We start from the raw sequence: 19,043 nt of genomic DNA, 5'->3' as shown, positions 1-19,043 counted from the left end.
TATCACTCAGTTAATCCCATCAGGGATTAATTCACTAATTAGGTTAATGCTGTAACTCAATCATTTCTCCTCCAAACCTTCTTGCATTGTCTCACACATGAGCTTTTGGGGGACATCTCACATCCAAACCATAACAGATATATACCATATTTTCTTTATACATTCATCTGTTGATGTATAGGTAGACTGATTCCATATCATGGCTGTTGTGAATAGTGCCTCCATAAACATCAATGTGCACCTATCTCTTTTGTGTATTGACTTCATTTTATACACACACACATACACACAAAGGAGTAGAATATTAGAACATATGGGAGTTCTATTTATAGTTTTTTGAGGAAATTACATAATGTTTTCTGTAGTGGCTATACTAATTGACATTCCAATCTAAAACCTTACCAGCATTTGTTTTTGTTTTTAGTTTTTTTTAAAAATAATAACGATTCTGGTTGGGTGAGATCAAATCTCAATGAAGATTTGATTTGTTTCCCTGATGACTAAAGATGTTGAACATTTTTTCATATATTTATTGGGCATTTGTACTTCTTTTGAGAAATGTCTGTTCAGATCATGTGCCCATTTATTGATTGGATTATTTGTTCTTTTGTTAATTTTATAGAGTTCTTTATATATTCTTTTTTAAAATTTATTTTTATTGTAAACAAATGGGATACATATTGTTTCTGTTTGTACATGGAGTAACAGCATATCATTTGCATATTCATAAATTTGCATAGAGTAATGATGTGATTCATTCCATTATTTTTTTCCTTCCCTCCACCCCTCCCACCTCTCTTTTCCCTCTATAAAGTCCCTCCTTCCTCCATTCTTGTCCCACTCCCACCACCCATTAAGTGTCATCATCCGCTTATCAGTGAGATCATTCCTCTTTTGGATTTTTGAGAATGGCTTATCTCACTTAACATGATATTCTCCAATTTCATACATTTGCCTGCAAATGCCATAATTTTATTATTCTTTATAGCTGAGTAATATTCCATTGTATATATATACCACAGTTTCTTTATCCATTCATCAATTGAAGGGCATCTAGGTTGGTTCCATAGTCTGGCTATTGTGAATTGAGCCGCTATGAACATTGATGTGGCTGTATCTCTGTAGTGTGCTAATTTTAAGTCCTTTGGGCATGGGCCGAGGAGTGGGATAGCTGAGTCAAATGGTAGGTCCATTCCAAGTTTTCTAAGGAATCTCCACACTGCTTTCCAGAGTGGCTGCACTAATTTGCAGTCCCACCAGCAATGCATGAGTGTACCTTTTTCCCCAGATCCTCTCCAACACCTATTGTTGCTTGTGTTCTTGGTAATCGCCATTCTAATTGGGGTGAGATGGAATCTTAGTGTAGTTTTGATTTGCATTTCTCTTATTACTAAAGATGTTGAACATTTTTTCATATATCTGTTGATTGCTTGCACATCTTCTTCTGTAAAGTGTCTGTTTATTTCCTTAGCCCATTTGTTGATTGGGTTATTTGTATTCTTAGTGTAGAGTTTTTTGAGTTCTTTATATATTCTGGAAATTAGTGCTCTATCTGAAGTATGAGAGGCAAAGATATTCTCCCATTCTGTAGGCTCTCTCTTCGCATTGCTGATAGTTTCCTTTGCTGAGAGAAAGCTATTTAGTTTGAATCTATCCCAGTTATTGATTCTTGCTTTTATTTCTTATGCTATGGGAGTCCTGTTAAGGAAGTCTGATCCTAAGTCAACAAGGTGAAGATTTGGACCTACTTTTTCTTCTATAAAATGCAGGGTCTCTGGTCTGCTTTCAAGGTCCATGATCCATTGTGAGTCGAGTTTTGTGCAGGGTGAGAGATAGGGGTTTAGTTTCATTCTGTTGCATATGGATTTCCAGTTTTCCCAGCACCATTTGTTGAAGAGGCTATCTTTTCTCCATTGCATATTGTTGGCCCCTTTGTCTAGTATGAGAAAATTGTATTTATTTGGGTTTGTGTCCGTGTCCTCTATTCTGTACCATTGATCTACCTGTCTATTTTGGTGCCAATACCATGCCGTTTTTGTTACTATTGCTTTGTAGTACAGTTGAAGTTCTGGTATTGTGATACCCCCTGTTTCATTCTTCCTGCTAAGGATTGCTTTAGCTATTCTGGGTTTCTTATCCTTCCCGATGAATTTCATGATTGCTTGCTCTATTTCTGTGAGGTACATCATTGGGATTTTAATTGGAATTGCATTGAATCTGTATAGCACTTCAAGTAGTATGGCCATTTTGACAATATTAATTCTGCCTATCCAAGAATATGGGAGATCTTTCCATCTTCTAAGGTCTTCCTTAATTTCTTTCTTCAGTGTTTTGTAGTTTTCATTGTAGAGATCTTTTACCTCTTTGGTTAGATTGATACCCAAGTATTTTATTTTTTTTTTGAGGCGATTGCAAATGGAGTTGTTTTCCTCATTTCCCTTTCAGCTGTTTCATCGCTTGCGTATAAAAATGTTTTAGATTTATGTGTGTTGATTTTATAGCCTGCTATTTTGCTGAATTCATTGATGAGGTCTAGAAGTTTTCTGGAGGAGGTTTTTGGATCCTCTAAATATAGAATCATGTCATCTGCAAATAGTGACAGCTTAAGTTCCTCTTTTCCTATTCGTATCCCTTTAATTTCTTTAGTCTGCCTAATTGCTCTGGCTAGTTTCGAGGACAATGTTGAATAGAAGTGGTGAAAGAGGACATCCCTGTCCTGTTCCTGTTTTTAAAGGGAATGGTTTCAGTTTTTCTCCATTAAGAATGATGTTGGCCATGGGCTTAGCATAAATAGCCTTTACAATGTTGAGGTATGTTCCTACTATCCCTATTTTTTCTAGTATTTTCAGCATGAAGGGGTGTTGTATATTGTGAAATGCTTTTTCTGCGTCAATTGAAATAACCATATGATTCTTATCCTTAAGTCTATTGACATGATGGATTACGTTTATTGATTTACGGATGTTAAACCATCCTTGCATTCCAGGAATGAACCCCACTTGATCATGGTGTACAATTTTCTTAATATGTTTTTGGATACAGTTTGCCAATATTTTGTTAAGGATCTTAGCATCTATATTCATCAAGGATATTGGTCTAAAATTTTCTTTCCTTGATGTGTCTTTTCCTGGTTTGGGTATGAGGGTGATATTAGCTTCATAGAATGAGTTCGGTAGGGTACCCTCCTTTTCTATTTCCTGGAATACTTTGAGAAGTATTGGAATGAGTTCTTCTTTGAAGGTCTTGTAGAACTTGGCTGAGAATCCGTCTGGTCCTGGGCTTTTCTTGGATGGTAGATTTTTAATGGCTTCTTCTATTTCATTGCTTGATATTGATCTGTTTAAATCGTGTATGTCCTCCTGGCTTATTTTGGGAGGAGCATATGTCTCTAGAAATATGTCAATGTCTTCGGTACTTTCTATTTTGTTGGAAGACAGATTTTCAAAGTAGCTTCTCATTATGTTCTGTATCTCAGTGGTGTCTGTTGTGATATTTCCTTTTGCATCATGTATTTTAGTAATTTGAGTCTTCTCTCTCCTTCTCTTTGTTAGTGTGGCTAAGGGTTTATCTATTTTGTTTACTTTCTCAAAGAACCAACTTTTTGTTATGTCAATTTTTTGAATAGTTTCTTTTGTTTCAATTTCATTGATTTCAGCTCTGATTTTAATATTTCCTGTCTTCTACTACTTTTGCTGTTATTCTATTCTTCTTTTTCTAGGGCTTTGAGCTGTCATGTTAGGTCATTTAATTGTTGATTTTTCATTCTTTTCTGGATTGCGCTCCATGCAATGAATTTTCCTCTTAGTACCGCTTTCATAGTGTCCCAGAGATTTTGGTATGTTGTATCATCATTCTCATTGACCTCTAAGAATTTTTTAATCTCCTCCCTGATGTTTTTTGTTATCCATGTTTCATTCAATAGCATATTATTTAGTCTCCAAGTGTTGGAGTAATTTCCTTTTTTTACTTTGTCATTGATTTCTACTCTCAGTCAATTATGATCTGATAGAACACAAGGCAGTATCTCTATTTTTTTGCATTTCCTAAGGGCTGCTTTGTGGCATAACATATGGTCTATTTTCGAGAAGGTTCCATGTGCTGCTGAGACGAAAGTGTATCCGCTTGTTGATGGATGGAATATTCTATATATGTCTATTAAGTCTAGGTTATTGATTGTGTTATTGAGTTCTATGGTTTCTTTGGTTGGATTTTGTTTGGAAGATCTATCTAGTGGAGACAGCGGTGCGTTTAAGTCGCCCAGAATTATTGTGTTGTGGTCTATGTGATTCTTGAAATTGAGAAGGATTTGTTTGATGTATAGGGATGCACCATTGTTTGGGGCATAAATATTAACTATCGTTATGTCTTCCTGATTTATGGTTCCCTTAAGCAGTATGAAGTGTCCTTCTTATCCCTTCTGACTAACTTTGGCTTGAAGTCCACTTTATCTGATATAAGGATGGAAACCCCTGATTTTTTACTGGGTCCATGTGTGTGGTAGGTTTTTCCCATCCTTTCACCTTTAGTCTGTGGATGTGTTTTTCTATGAGATGAGTCTCTTTCAGGCAGCATATTGTTGGGTCTTTCTTTTTAATCCATTCTGCCAGTCTATGTCTTTTGATTGATGAGTTTAGGCCATTAACGTTCAGGGTTCTTATTGAGAAATGATTTGTATTCCCAGTCATTTGGCTTATTTTTGGTTTTTAAGTTGGCTTGGTTTCTCCTTTGAGTGGTTTTTCTCTAAGGTAGTTCCTCCCTTTGCTGACCTACATTGTTGTTTTTCATTTCCTCCTCATGGAATATTTTGTTGAGAACATTCTGTAGTGCAGGCTTTCTATTTGTAAATCCTTTTAACTTTTGTTTATCATGGAAGGATTTTATTTCATCTTCTAATCTGAAGGTTAGTTTTGCTGGGTATAGGATTCTTTGTTGGCAACCATGTTCTTTCAGAGCTTGAAAGATGTTGGTCCAGGCCAACATATTTCTAGCTTTTAGAGTCTGGGTTGAGAAGTCGGCTGCTATCCGTATTGTTCTCCCCCTGTATGTAATCTGATGCTTTTCTCTTGCGGCCTTCAAAATCCTATCTTTATTTTGAATGTTAGGCATTTTCATTATAATGTTCATTGGTGTGGATCTGTTGTGATTCTGTGCGTTTGGTGTTCTGTAAGCCTCTTGTATTTGATTTTCCATTTCATTCTTCAGGTTTGGGAAATTTTCTGCTATTATTTCATTGAATAGGTTGTTCATTCCTTTGGTTTGTATCTCTGTGCCTTCCTCAATCCCAATAATTGTTAAATTTGGTCTTTTCATGATGTCCCATAGCTCTTGGAGATTCTGCTCATGATTTCTTACCATCTTCTCTGTTTGGGCGACTTTATTTTCAAGATTAAATATTTTGTCTTCATTGTCTGAGGTTCTGTCTTCCAAGTGGTCTAGTCTGTTGGTGATGCTTTCCATTGAGTTTTTTATTTAGTTTATTGTCTCATTCATTTCAAGGATTTCCATTTGTTTTTTTTTTTTTTGAGAATCTCTATCTCTTTGCTGAAATGATCATTTGCTTCCTGCAGGTGCTCTTTCAGCTTATTGGTGTTATCATTCATTGCCTGCATTTGCTCTCTTATCTCATCCTTTGCTTCACGAATCATCTTATTCATGTATAATCTGAAGTCCTTTTCTGACATTTCTTCTAACATACTGTCATTGGATTCTATTACTATAGAATCTAGATTTGTTTGGATCATTTTCTTCCCTTGTTTTTTCATGTTGTTCATGTATCTTCCCCTCTAGCGCTGCAGATCTGGGGTATTGCAGATTTCCCCTATTGGCTTATAGTGGCCCTATAGGTGTCCAAAACCCTTTCTTTAAGGGGAGATCAATATTAGCAGTACCCAAATCAGACACTATGCAATCCTAGACCAAATAGCCCCTATGGGTACAATAACATCATGTAAATAAGGGAGAAAGTGACTCTGAGGGAACAGGTAAACAGAAGGAAAAGAAAGCAAGAAACATCAAGAAATAAAAACTTAATTTTTTTTAAAAAGGAGAAAAACAAAAATCTACTGTATAATAGTCATATACTAATGAAACCTCCCAGTATTCAGTAGCCTGATGTATGAGAGGTACCTGACAATGAGCTTCAAGCCTCCAGCAGGCGTCTCAGGATGGGATTTGCCCCACCCAAAGGTCGGAGCTACGGCTTCCAGGATTATCCAAGATGGCTGCTCTGGCTTCCAAATGTGTTGGCAAATGGGGAGCTGCAGCTCAGTGGTGGACGTGGTCAGTTTGAGGTCCTGTAGACAGGATGCAGTTGGTCCGGCAGTGGTCCTGGATGTTGGGTTTGTTTGGTGTGGTTGTGGGATCCAGGAGGCCGGGTGCAATCAGTTGGTCTGGGTTCCCGGTGATAGGGCACAGTCAGTTGGTCTGGGGGTCCTGGCGGCAGGGAGCAGTCAGTTGATGTGAGGGCCCCAGAGGCAGGGAGTGATCGGTTGGGCTGAGGGATCCTGGCGACAGGATTCAGTCAGTCCGGCCAGGGGTCCTACTGGGCCTGGCTGTTGTCTCAAAATGGCGGCAGCCACGTGTAATCAAACCTGCAGGTACTGTAACAGTGAACTTCCAGGCAGCAGCTGGCAGCTGGTTCTCCACTGGCGGTCTGCGGTCAATCTGCTGGCAGCTGTCAGACGATCGGGAGGTGAACCTCGAGTGTTGGGTGATGGATAGGGTAAGGCAGGCGATGGACAGGCGAGAGCCAGGCAAATGGCGGGTGACAAATGCCTGACAGTGAGAAATCGAGAAACAGCCTTTATATATTCTTGATATTAATCCTATGTCAGATGAATAACTGGTGAAGGTTTTCTTCTATTTTGTACATTGTCTCTTCACTCCGTTGATTGTTTCCTTTGCTGTGAAGAAGTTTTAAAATTAGATGTAATCTCAATTTTGTCAATTCTTGCTTTTGTTTCCTGAGTTACTGAAGTTCTATTCAGTAAATTGTTGCCTGTGCCAATATCTTTCAGTGTTTTCCCTATCCTCTTGTAATTTCAGAGTTACAGGTTTTACTTTAAGGTTCATCATCCATTTTAAGTTGATTTTTGGGTGAAATATGTGTATCTGGTTTCAGTCTTCTACAGGTTAATATCTAGTTTTCTTAGTACCATTTATTGAAGGGGTTGTCTTCTCCATTTTTGGCACCTTTATGGAGAATCGAGTGGTTGTGGATCTATGGGTTTATTCCTTAGTCCTCTTTTCTATTCCTTTTGTTTATATGTCTATTGTTATGCCAATACCATGCTATTTTTTGTTTTTATAGCTCTGGAGTATATTTTGAAATCAGGCATTGTTATGCCTGTAGCATTGCTCTTTTTGCTCAGGATTCCTTCACTATTTGTGATCTAGTGCTTCCATATGAATTTGGAATTTATTCTAATTCTGTGAAGAATGTTATTGGTATATTATTTGAGGGGATAGCAGGGATTGAACTCAGGGGCACTTGACCACTGAGCCACATCCCCAACCCTATTTTGTATTTTATTTATAGACAGGGTCTCCCTGAGTTGCTTAGTGCCTTGCTTTTGCTGAGGCTGACTTTGAATTTGCAATCCTCCTGCCTTAGCCTCCCAAGCTGCTGGGATAACACGTGTGCACCACCATGCCTGGCCTGTTATTGATATCTTGATGGGAATTGCACAGGATTTGTAGATTGGTTTGGGTAGTATGGTCTTAAATTTAAGAAATTAATTTTTCCAATCCGAGAACATGGGAGGTCTTTCCATCTTCTAGTATCTTCCTCAATTCATTTTTTCATTATTTTCTAATTTTCCTTGTAGAGTTATCTCAACTCCTTGCTTAAGTTTATTTCTAGGTATTTTATTTTTTGAAATTATTGTGAATGAGATTGCTTTCCTAATTTCTTTCTCTGGACACTGAGGTTGGACGCCATCGCTGAGTGAGCCAGCCCGCTGAACCCCACACTGAGGTCAGATGCCATCGCTGAGCCTGCCCGCCTGCCCCCCTACTGCTGAGGAATACTGAACTTGCCTCTGTGCTGACTCAGCGCACCCTCACTGGGGCTCCCCAGCTTCTTTATAGGCTGGTGCAGGCACCTTGAATTATTCTTGAGGGTGCAGCCATCATCATCGGAAGGGTGGCTCCCTTCCTGACACATCTACAGGAGACTGGAGGCCCTTTGACAGGACTCAGGATTCAAGAAGAGGAGGTATTGAGAGACACCAGACTAAATCAGAGCCGCCGGGTGAGTCTCTCCCACTGGGCGCGGCTCCCTGAACTGGTCCGTAGTCCCGGAATGCAGGGAATTTCATGGAGTAGAGTTGCCCAGTGAGACTCCTCTGCTAGAGACGTGAACCCAGACAACCAGGAGCATTGTAGAGGAGGACCACCCAGGGAGAAGCTTAGGTGCAGAGTGAGGGTCCCAGGACTGGTGGCAGGACTGGACCGCAGGCAGCTTCTGGGAGGAGGGACGCCCAGAAAGAGGCTTTGGTGCAGGGTGAGGCTCCCCAGCCCAGGTGGTAGTTTCAGACCCCAGGGAACATCATAGAGGAGGGCTGCCCAGCGAGAGACTCACTTGCAGGGCGAGGCTCCCTGGCCCAGGAGGTAGGTCCAGACCCCTGGAACGTCGCAGAGGAAGGCTGCCCAGCCCAGGTGGTAGTTCTGGACTGAAGGGAACTTCTCGGAGGAGAGCTGCCCAGCGAGACTTCCCCACCAGGTGAGTCTTTCCCATTTAATTCCAGGAATCAAATAGACTACAACACAATAATACTAGGTGACTTTAACATACTTCTTTCACCACTGCACAGATCTTCCAGACAAAAATTGAACAAAGAAACCATAGATCTTAATAACACAATCAATAATTTAGACTTAACAGGCACATATAGAATACACCATCCAACAAAGAGGGGATACACTTTCTTCTCAGCAGCATATGGATCCTTCTCTAAAATAGACCATATATTATGCCACAAAGCTACTGTTAGCAAATACAAGAAGATAGAGACACTACCTTGTATTCTGTCAGATCATAATGGATTGAAATTAGAAATAAATGACAGAATAAAAAACAGAAACTACTCTAACACCTGGAGATTAAATAATACGCTATTGAATGATGAATGGATAACAGAAGATATCATGAGGGAAATTAAAAACTTCTTAGAGGTAAACGAGAGCAAAGATACATCATATCAAAATCTCTGGAACACTATGAAAGCAGTACTTAGAGGAAAATTTATTTCATGGAGTGCATTCAATAAAAGAAGAAAAAATCAAATAAATGACCTAACACTATGACTCAAAGCCCTAGAAAAAGAAGAACAGAGCAACACCAAAAGTAGAAGAAGACAAGAAATAGTTAAAATCAGAGCTGAAATCAATGAAATTGAAACAAAAGAAACAATTGAAAAAATTGACAAAATAAATAGTTGGTTCTTTGAAAAAATGAACAAAATTGATAAACCCTTAGCCATGCTAACGAAGAGAAGAGAGAGAAAACTCAAATTACTAAAATTCGGAATGAACAAGGAAATATCACAACAGACACGATTGAAATACAAAACATAATTAGAAGCTATTTTGAAAATCTATACTCCAACAAAATAGAAAATCTCGAAGACATCAACAGGTTTCTAGAGGCATATGAATTACCTAAACTAAACCAGGAGGACGTACACAATTTAAATAGATCAATTTCAAGTAATGAAATAGAAGAAGTCATCAAAAGCCTGCCAACAAAGAAAAGTCTGGAACCAGAGGGGTTCTCAGCCGAGTTCTACAAAACCTCTGAAGAAGCACTCATTTTAATACTTCTCAAAGTATTCCATGAAATAGAAGAGGAGGGAACTCTCCCAAACTTATTCTATGAAGCCAATATCACCCTGATACCTAAACCAGACAGAGACACATCAAGGAAAGAAAATTTCAGACCAATCTCCTTAATGAACATTGATGCAAAAATTCTCAACAAAATCTTAGCAAATCACATACAAAAATATATTAAAAAGATAGTGCACCACGATCAAGTGGGTTTTATCCCAGGAATGCAAGGTTGGTTCAACATCAGGAAATCAATAAATGTAATTCACCATATCAACAGACTTAAAGTCAAGAATCACATGATTATTGTGATAGATGCAGAAAAAGCATTTGATTAAATACAGCATCCCTTCATGCTCAAAACACTGGAAAAAATAGGGATTGTGGGAACATTCCTTAACATTGTAAAGGCCATCTATGCTAAGCCCATGGCCAATACCATTCTAAATGGTGAAAAACTGAAAGCATTCCCCCTAAAAACTGGAACAAGGCAGAGTGGGAGAAAATCTTTGCCACTCATACTTCAGATAGAGCACTAATTTCCAGAATATATAAAGAACTCAAAAAACTCTACACAAAGAATACAAATAACCCAATCAACAAATGGGCTAAGGATATGAACAGACACTTCACAAAAGAGGATCTACAAGCAATCAACAAACATATGAAAAAAAATTTCAACATCTTTAGTAATAAGAGAAATGCAAATCAAAACTACACTAAGATTCCATCTCACCCCAATTAGAATGGCGATTATCAAGAATACAAGCAACAATAGGTGTTGGAGAGGATGTGGGGAAAAAGGTACACTCATACATTGCTGATGGGGTTGCAAATTAGTGCAGCCACTCTGGAAAGCAGTGTGGAGATTCCTCAGAATACTTGGAATGAACCACCATTTGACCCAGCTATCCCACTCCTTGGCCTATACCCAAAGGACTTAAAATCAGCATACTACAGAGATATAGCCACAACAATGTTCCTAGCTGCTCAATTCACAATAGCCAGATTGTGGAACCAACCTAGATGCTCCTCAATTGATGAATGGATAAAGAAACTGTGGTATATATATATACAATGGAATATTACTCAGCCATAAAGAAGAATAAAATTATGGCATTTGCAGGCAAAGGATGCAGTTGGAGAATACCATGCTAAGTGAGATAAGCCAATCGCAAAAAACCAAAGGATGAATGATCTCACTGATAAGCAGATGATGACCCATATAGGTGGTGGGAAGGGGGCAGGAATGGAGGAAGGAGGGACTCTATAGAGGGATAAGAGTGGTGGGAGGGGTGGGCAGGAGAAAGAAAATAACAGAATGAATCAAAAACTATTACCCTAGGTAAATGTATGATTACACAAATGGTATGCCTCTACTTCATGTACAAACAGAGAAACAAGATGTATCCCATTTGTTTACAATAAAAATGAATTAAAAAAACTACATCTAATGAAGATAGTACCAAAACTGTTATATTTGTCCTTTGGACAAAGGCTGAATTGCATGCTATTGCTGAAGATTTTCCAAATGTTAAAGAAGTCTCAATTTAGTTCACTTTACAATTTGATATCTTAACCAAAACTTGTCAGCCTGCCCTTTCATTTATATAAATTTATCCACCTCCTTGTCGTAGATACCATGGATACAGAATGGATTACAGTGGCTAGCAGAAACCACCTTACTGGGGATTTTTCTAATGTGAGTATGAGAGGCCATGCAGATGCTTAGAAATTAGCCCAAGAACTTCATAAACAAATCCCTATTCTATTTCACCAATGCATTGATGGACACCTTATCTGACAATGCTTTCAATGACTAGGTGCATTAGTTTATGATTATTATGCTTGATTTAAGAAATCTTTTAAAATTCTGGCATTAAACACCTGGTAGAAGAAACTAGTATTTTATTCCATTTGAGTTTTTAACTGACCTTTGGAATGACCTAAACAATATAATTAAACACCTTTCCCTGGCAATGACTGAATAAAGGCATCCTTATCTAGTTACTGTGGCTGAGTAGCTACCATAAATTATTGTTTAAAAAAGGTTATTAAAGTTATGGACTTGCAAATTCAGGTTCTTAGCTAATGAGTCTTCACATGAAACAATTATGTCTTAAACCAAATTTCTCAAACTCCTTTGGTTTTCTCCAGTGGATATGTTATTGTAAAAATCCTGGGTATTTGAAAAAGTACCATAAATAGTTAAAGCATTATGGCAAAGATGCAGGGAAGAAGGAACATTTATATACTCTTGGTGAGACTGTAAATTAGTACAACTACTGTGAAAATCAGTATGGAGGTTCTGAAGTGACAAGGAATGGAAATGCCATATAATCCAGCTATTCTAGTCCTTGGTATATATCCAAAAGAAAGGCATCATACTATAGTGATATGTGGACATCCATGTTTATAGCAGCACAATTCACAATAGTTGAGTGTTAGAATTGTTTATTAACAGATGAGTGGATAGAGAGATTTGGGACCTATCTAAGGATCACACCATTTCCTAATAGTTTGTTTCTATACCTATACCTCTTCTAGCATTTTCTTAAAGCCTATCAGGCACATATTTCATTTTCTAAAAAGGGGCAAATATTTTTACATTTTAGCCCACATTAATTTTCAGTTATAGGACCTGAGGTATGGCCATAAGTTTCAAAGCAAAACTATAAAATCTGCTTCTGTTCATGTATTTGTATTAATATATGTGTGTGATATAATATGTGGTATTTTTCTCCCATGGGTTTACAAATCATCTATTTTAATTGACATAAAATAATAAATAGGGAGCTGTGGTTGTGACTCAGTGGTAGAGCACTTGCCTAGCATGTGTGAAGCACTAGATTTGATCCTTGGCACCAAAAAAAAAATAAATAAATAAATAAATAAAATAAAGGCGTTCTGTCAATCTACAACTAAAAATAAATAAATACATAAAGTACTTATAAAAGCAATTCACTTTTAGAAAAATGTTTTTCAAGTGGACATGATGGTAGTAATCTTTTTAGAATAAAAATATTGGTTTAATTCAAACAGACATGTCTATCTGCATTACATATAATAGAGAAACACAAGTATCAACTCTATTAGATGCTTAGGATCATAAAAATGTGTTTTATCTAAAAAAGTAAACCAAGTAGGTATAAATGGGATAAGAGTTTATAAATGTACATTCTAAACAATAATTTTGTTTTGTAATATGCTTACTGTACAGGCCTCTAATCCTTCAAATTTTGCTAAGTTAAGTGATATCTAATTTTCTAGGTCATTTCTGAGTAAGTTAAAATACTAAATCATTAATTATTAAGCATAGATTTAAAGTTTGTATATTTTGGCATTTTGTTTTTATAGATACAGAAAACTAAATATATTTGGGTCTGCTAGTAAATATGTCACATTTACACATTTAAAATTGTCTTACAAGAAAACACATATTTCTAAAACTTATAAATTGGTGGTAATCTACAGAATGTTTGTTCATGTTTACTAAGTATTAAAATTCTAATGTATGGTAATGAAAAAATAGAAGAAAACTGTTTTTCTAAAAATTAAACATTGATATAAAAAATATACTGATGTGAAACTCAAGTTTGATCCCTTGTGTTCAAATGATTGAATTTTTTGAAGCATTTATTTCCTTTTATTGGTGCATTATAATTACATATAACAGTGGGATTTGTTGTGATCTGCTCTTAATAGAAAATTGTAAGAGGTGTTTCTTTACTTTTTAGGTATATGAACTAAAAACACAGATTCTCTAATTTCTTGTTTTTTGTGCTTTTGAAAACTTTTGTCATCCTGGGTTCATTTCATAATAATTCTATTTAATTATTTTAAGCATTTTAGTATGTTTGATAAAATTTCCAAAATCAAATTCTAAAATTAAGTCTTTCTGACCTAAAACTAACTTTGGGATTTCTAGAGGGGCCCTGGGAGTTCAAAAACAACATATTAAGCTTGTTCCATTTAACTAATTCAGAAATCATTATCAAATAAAAATGTTTAGCTTTTTTGAGTTATATTTGCATAATGTTATTAATATATATTGTATTGATTTCTTTGTTCTATCATTGGATAGATGTCTTCCCCTATCACAGGTTCACAACCATGGCAACCAGTAAAATACCGTTAGAAAAGATTATCCCTTGTAAAGTACCCTATGAACTTCATAGTAATAGGGGATCTCATTTGACTGAACAAGTAGTTTAGTCTGTATTCAAACTTGGCCTATATTCCAATATTTCCATTGTTTATATCATCCTCAATCCTCAGGATTAGTGGAATGCACTAATGAAATTGTAGAAGCTCAGTTGGCTAAACTAATGAAAACCTTTAGCTTGCTCTGGCCTAAGGCTCTGCCCTTGGTGTTACTTAGTCTTAGACCCAATGCTTCAGGTAAAAATTAGCTGTTACATTTTGAAATCATCACTGGCACTCGGGATAGAAGGAACTTACTTCAACATCATAAAAGCTATATATTAGAAACCCAAAGCCAACCTCATAGTAAATGGGGAAAAACTGAAAGTATTTCCTTTAAAATCTCAGACAAGATAAGGATGTCCAGTACTACCCCTCCTATTTAAGGTACGGCTAGAAAATCTAGCCAGAGCAATTGGGCAAGAAAAGGAAATAAAATGGATAAAAATAGGAAAGGCAGCCAGGTGCAGTGGCACATGCCTGTAATCCCAGTGGCTCAGCAGGCTGACGCAGGAGGATCGTGAGTTCAAAGCCAGCCTAAGAAAAAGCAAGGTACAAAAGAACTCAGTGAGACCTTGTCTCTAAATAAAATACAAAATAGGGCTGGGGATGTGGCTTTATGGTCAAGTTTCCCTGAGTTCAACCCCTGGTACTCACCCACCCCCCCAAAAAAAATAGGAAAGGCAAAAGTCAAATTATCACTGTTTGCAGGTGATATGATCCTATACCTAGAAGATAAAAAAAATAAATAAATAAAACAGCAAAACACTCCACCAAAAGATTGCTAGAGTTAATAAACAAATTTGGCAAAGTAGGTTACAAAATCAACATGCCAAAGTCAATAGCTTTCCTATATGAATCTGCTGAGAGGAAAATAGTCAAACAATTCCATTCACAATAGCCTCAAAAACATACCTAGGAATAAATCTAACCAAGAAGACCTCTGCAATGAAAAATATAGAACATTGAAGATAGAAATTGAAGAACTCAGAACCCATGTTCACAGATAGGCAAAATTGATATTGTTTGAGTGTCCATAGTACAAAAAGCAATATACAGATTCAATACAATTGCCATCAAAATATCAGTGGAATTTTTCACTGAACTAGAAAAAAATCCCTAAAATTCATTTTGAAGAATAAAAAACCCAGAATAGCCAAAGCAATTTTAAACCAAAAGAGCAATGCTGGAGGCATCCCAATACCTGACTTCAAATTATTCTACAGAGCTACAGTAATAAAAATTTCATGGTACTGGTGTAAAAACAGACACATAGACCTATGGTACAGAATAGAAGACACAGAGACAAACCCACAGATATAGTCATCTGATCCTTGACAAAGGTGTCAAAATATACATTGGAGAAAAGACAATCTTTTTTTGTTCAGGTGAAATAAATTTTTAAATTTTTATTTCTTCTAATTAGTTATACATGACAGCAGAATACATTTCAATTCATTGCACACAAATGGAGCACAACTATTCATTTCTCTGATTGTATATGATATAGAGTCCATATCATTCATGCGATCATACAAGTACTTAGGTTAAAGATGTCAATTTCATTCCACCATCTTCCTACCCTCTGTCCCCTTCCCTCTCTGCCCTCCCCTCCACCCAATCCAAAGTTCTTCCATTTACTCCCACCCATTATGGATCAGCAACCACATATAAGAGAAAACATTTGGCCTTTGTTTCGTTGGGGATTGACTTATTTCACTTAGCATGATGTTCTCCAGCTCCATTGATTTACCTACAAATGCCATAATGTTTTTCTCCTTTAAGGCTGAGTAATATTTTATTGTATATACATACACCACATTTCTTTATCCAATTATCTATTGAAAGGCATCTAGGTTGGTTCCACAGTTTAGCTATTGTAAGTTGAGCTGCTATAAACATTGATGTGGTGGCATCTCTGTAGTGTGAAGATTTTAAGTCATTTGGGTATAGACCGAGGAGTGGGATAGTTGGGTTAAATGTTGGTTCCATTCCAAGTTTTCTAAGGAATCTCCATACTGGAAAAGACAGTCTTTTAAACAGAGAGTTGCTGGGACAACTGGCTACCTATATGGAGAAGAATGAAACTAGATCCTTATCTCTTACCTGGCAACAAATCAACTCAAAATGGATCAAAGACATTGAAATTAGACCAGTTAACTATGCAACTCCTAGAAGAAAACAGAGTCAACACTCTAGCTTTTAGGTATAGTCAATGACTTTCTCAATAGAATTCCTAAAGTTCAGGAAATAATGCCGAGTTAATAAATGGAACAGCATCAAATTAAAAAGCTTCTGCACAACAGAGGAAACAATGAGTAATAGGAAGAGAGAACCCACAGAATGGGAGAAAATCTTTGCTAGCTACTCTCCTGACAGAGGATTAATATCTAGAATATTGAAGAGCACAAAAAACTTTACACCAAAAAGTGAACTAAACAGACACTTCTCAAAAGAAATACAAATGGCCAACAAATACACGAAAAAATGTTCAAAATCTTTAGCAATTAGGAAAATGCAAATAAAAACTACACTGAGATTTCATCTCATGCCAGTCAGAATGGCAGTTATCAAGAATACAAATAATATGTGTTCAAGAGGATGTAGAAAAAAAGGAATGCTTTTACACTGTTGGTGGAATTGTAAATTAGTACAACCACTATGGAAATCATTGTGGAGGCTCCTCAAAAGGCTAGGCATGGGACCACCATATGTCCCAGCTTTACCACTTCTCAGTATTTACCCTGAAGAATTAGACAGCTTACTACAGGGATATGTGAAAATCCTTGTTTATAGCAGCACAATTCACAATAGCCAAACCATGGAACCAGCCTATGTGTCCATCAATGGATGAAAGGATAAAGACAATGTGGTATATATACACAATGGAGTTTTACTGAGCCATAAAGAAAAATGAAATTATGACATTTGCAGGAAAATGGATGGAACTAGACACAATCATGTTAAGCAAAATAAGTCAAACTCAGAAGGTTAAGAGTCATATGTTTTCTTTCATATTAGGAAGCTGGAGAGGAAAAAGGAAAAGAACAAAAAAGGAAAAAAAATCAAAGGGAGATAAGTAGAAGAAAGGGACCAAGGGGTGGGAGGCAGGGCTGGAGGGGGAAATGAGTGATGTTGGCCAAATTATATTGTTATATTGTGTGCATGTACAAATATGTAACAAATCCTATCAATATGTACAATATAATGTGCCAAAAATGATGAAAAAAATCCCATAAAATTGTCACTGGCTGACCTTTTTTAAATGTGAAAGGTACAGTTCCACCGATGCCTAATGAAGTCAATAACGGGAAAGACAAAGTGATGGGAGAAGAAAGATCTGTATTGACAACAAGCTGGCAGTTGTAAGATGGGAACTCTAATCCTAAAAAAAGACATCTTTCTTAGGGGTTATGGGCACAAAGCATATATAGGGACTTTGGGGAAGTATAATTTTAGTCTTAGGTTGGTGGGGCCCTGGGATAGTCATGAAGTTTATGGTGGCTTGCTTTTATATGCACATGCTGGTGTTATCTGAAGGTCACCAAATGTCCTGGGTTCTGTAACTCTGAAAATAAGTTACTGAACAGAAAATTTCTTTTTTCAGGAATAAAAAATCCTTCAGTTAATCATTTAAGATACAGAATGGGAGGAAAGTGAAAAGTCAACTTTTGCAAGAGAACAGTTTTAATGTTAATCACCAGGTGGCATCAAAATCAGAAATGTCATGTATAGCAGGGCTAGTGGGAGACAAACAATATATTGCTAAGTGGTTTCATCTCCAAAATGAGTGATTTTAAAAGTTGAAAGTAAATGAAGCTAGAGAATTTATTTAGGTTTTTCATTGATTACACTATGAGATAAGGTGGTAATAAACCTATACTTGAATGAATTCTATATATAATCAAGAATTTACAAAAGCCTTTAAAATATATTCACAGGCCATAGAGCAGACTTTTTGCTGTCTGCTTCTTGGAAAAGAAAAAAAAAACCTCATCAATTACACAATCTTCAACCTGGCCATTACATGTACTGGAAACACCATCTTCATAAAAGCCTCTTCCAATATTATTGGAAAGGACTGTATCAGGTATTATTAACTAATACTTGTGCTATGAAACTAAAAGGAATTGATTTCTGAATTCCTGTTTCTTATTTAAAGAAGGTTACTCCTGAATGATTTACTGAAGACACTGGAGACCTCAAATTCCCTTGATACTTGGCAAATAACTTGTCAGACCTGGAAAAATGTAGTAGATGGTGTTAGAGGTGGACAGCTCTCCTAAGAATGGGTACATGGTCTGTATACTTTCTGTTTCTCTGTATGTTACCAAATACTGATACCTTTAATTTCAATAGTTCTTCTTCAGTGGCCTAATCATATGATAATTTTAAGAAAAATCCAATTGTTGAATTTCTGGTCAATGACTTATATGCGACACCTCTGGACTTTTTTGGCGAATAGCTCAATTATACTGGATTGATGGGGGAGCATTAAGAAACTGTTTCATTTGAAAGAGAACATCCCTATATTTTGGACTCTATCTCTCTCTCTCTCTCTCTCTCTCTCTCTCTCTCTCTCTCTCTCTCTCTCTCTCTCTCTCTCTCTTTCTCTCTCTCTCTCTCCTCTCTTTCTCTCGGGTACTGGATATTTAACTTGGGGGTTTTCTATCATGGAACTACACCCCCAGCCCCTTTTATTTTTGAGACAGGGTCTTGCTAAATTGTCAGGACTGGCCTCAAACTTTTGAGTCTCCTGCTTTTGCCTCTTCAGTAGCTGGGATTACAGGTGTGTGCCACTGCATCTATTTTGTAGTCTTTTGGCATTACTATTCAAGAGCCCTTTAATTGACCTGTAAATTAACCACTTGATCACCCTGTAGATAATTTCATATGATGCTGCACAGATCATCATTAAAAAGGATAGAAAAACCCCAGGAATGATTTTGCCCACTTCTTGGGAGAAATTGTTCCCTAGTTATGGAATGGATATTTATGGCTTTATTTTTTGC

At 36.8% G+C, this 19,043-nt stretch overlaps 1 long non-coding RNA gene across 1 annotated transcript in view; it reads left to right on the top strand.

Moving 5' to 3' along the window:
* The window catches only part of LOC306650799, a 39,905-nt gene that overhangs the window by 18,439 nt on the left and 2,423 nt on the right, over window positions 1–19,043 (top strand). The window contains exon 2 of the long non-coding RNA XR_013761023.1: window positions 18,194–18,330. This is a non-coding gene — a long non-coding RNA (uncharacterized lncRNA). The remainder of the gene's footprint in view (window positions 1–18,193; window positions 18,331–19,043) is intronic.

The sequence above is a fragment of the Sciurus vulgaris genome (genome assembly GCF_902686455.1).
Source record: "Sciurus vulgaris genome assembly, chromosome: X".
NCBI classification, from domain to species: Eukaryota; Metazoa; Chordata; class Mammalia; order Rodentia; family Sciuridae; genus Sciurus; species Sciurus vulgaris.
This window is presented reverse-complemented; position numbering and strand designations above follow the sequence as displayed.